The sequence below is a fragment of the Egretta garzetta genome, unplaced genomic scaffold (assembly GCF_000687185.1).
Source record: "Egretta garzetta isolate BGI_Z169 unplaced genomic scaffold, ASM68718v1 scaffold91, whole genome shotgun sequence".
Taxonomy (NCBI): Eukaryota; Metazoa; Chordata; class Aves; order Pelecaniformes; family Ardeidae; genus Egretta; species Egretta garzetta.
In genome coordinates, this window is record NW_009258661.1 from 1,816,338 (window position 1) to 1,818,270 (window position 1,933).

General features: G+C 55.5%; 1 protein-coding gene across 1 annotated transcript in view; it reads left to right on the forward strand.

Annotated features, from left to right (window-relative positions):
• The window catches only part of PRICKLE2 (prickle planar cell polarity protein 2), a 35,418-nt gene that overhangs the window by 27,717 nt on the left and 5,768 nt on the right, over nucleotides 1–1,933 (forward strand). The gene's annotated exons all lie outside the window — the stretch shown is intronic.

Genomic DNA, 1,933 nt, shown 5'->3' on the forward strand with positions numbered 1-1,933 from the left:
TGGGGCGGGGGCCCCAGCCCCCGCGGGTGCTGTCCCATGTGGCTGGCTGTGTGCGGAGGGGCAAAGCACCAGCTCACCCCATGCCACCACAAGGTGGGACGAGGTTGGCCCCTTTCAAGAAGATGCTGCCAAAATCAGTCTGCTGACAGCGCAGAAGCATCCCGCAGCGTTTGGAGCTGTGTTCCTGCTCAGTGCTGCCGTTGCGTGCTCTTATTGCGGAGCTGCGCCGGTTCTCTTAACGAACGGTTGCATAAATGTCACCGAGGGCTCATTTTCTTTGGCGTCAGCTATTGTCTGACAGATCTGATTAAGGCCACGTTTAGCTGTCAGCGGCCGTGGTTCCCATTCGGATCAGCTCTGCCGGCAATCCCACATAGGTTATTCTGGCCTTTCGGGAGGTCTTTGCGCATGTTATCAAGTTGCTTTTCCCTTGTGGGGGGCTGCTGGGCCCCTCCGTGGTGGCACAGGAGGGACATGGGGAGCAACGCCTGATGCGACACACGGTGTCCCTGGGATCGAAGGCAGAAGATTGGGGCTCCAGCGGGGAGGTGGCGTGTGCCAGGAATCGCTCACTCCCAGAACGGGAGTGGGGAGCCCGGGCAGGCCGGTCCTCGGAGGGGACCGAGGGGTTGTCAGCAGGGTTGGGTTAGCTCGCTCAAGATCAGCGTGGCTTAGGGAAAAAAGGCATGAAGCTGGCTTGAAAAGTGCGTCCTTTTCAAAGCAAAACATGGCTTTAACTTTTTTTTTTTTTTAACTCAACCTCTCCCTTTTCCTGCGGCGGTCAGGGATCACCTTCACTTTACCTTCCCCTGTAATCATAAACTCCAGAAACACCCCCATGTACAGCAGAAAAGCAAACGAGCGGAGGGAAATGGCTGCGGCGGGGGGGGGCGTCAGGGATCACCTTCACTTTACCTTCCCCTGTAATCATAAACTCCAGAAACACCCCCATGTACAGCAGAAAAGCAAACGAGCGGAGGGAAATGGCTGCGGCGGCTGGGGCTCGGGGAGCAAAGCCAAATCATGCAAGACCCAGCGGCGGCTTGCACTCAAGTGCTAAAGCTCTCCCTGGTGCCACCGAGGGGAGGATTTGGAAAACCTTGCCCATCTTTGCAGGATCTGTTGATCTTTTTAAGGCTGAGTCCAAAGAAACCCTGCGGCGGCTCATGAGCGGGGTTAGTGACAGCAGCCCTTGTTCTGGCTCAGGTTTGGCAGGCTGATGCCGAGGGAGCTGAGCTCTCGGTGAAATGTAAGCAGCTTTTGTTAAGGGGAAAAGAAGTTTATTCTTGAACTGTGGGCTGGGTTGTTGTTTTTTTTAAATTAATTTACAAAGTCATAAATTCTGGGTGATTGCATAAGGGCTGTGCGTCATGTTGAAAATCCTGCTGATGGTGCACAGCTCTGCTCTCCCGCATTTGGTCTGCACGGGGAGGTTGTCGGAGAGGGACAGGGAGAAGAGCGCCAAAGCAAACACTCTGCGTTTGATTTGGGATGAAATGGATTTCCTTTGAAATGGCTTGCGAAATGCGGTGTCCTAAGCTTGCAATGCAAGTGCCGACTGCTGCCAGTTGTCAAGCCAACACGGAGGTAGTCTGGAGATATAGTCTGAAAATAGTCAGAAAACAGGCCAGGGACTAGGGCGACGTGGGGTGCATTGAGTTTCTCATTGATGGGGAGGTGCTGAGCGACCACCCCACTTCTCTGCTGCCGGGTTAAGACATTCTGGGCTGGAGGAAAGCACCTTGCAGGAGCTCAAGGCTCATGTGAGAGAGACCCAGTGGGCCACCTTCCCAAGCAGAGCAGCCCATCAAGCTGGAGCTGATGTTCCTGGCTCCTGCCCACATGCAGCTCCCTGGATATCTGCAGGGACAGCCTGACCCTCCCGCCGTCCCTCTGCTTACGGGGAGCTCCGGCAGACCCTCTGGGGCTCGGG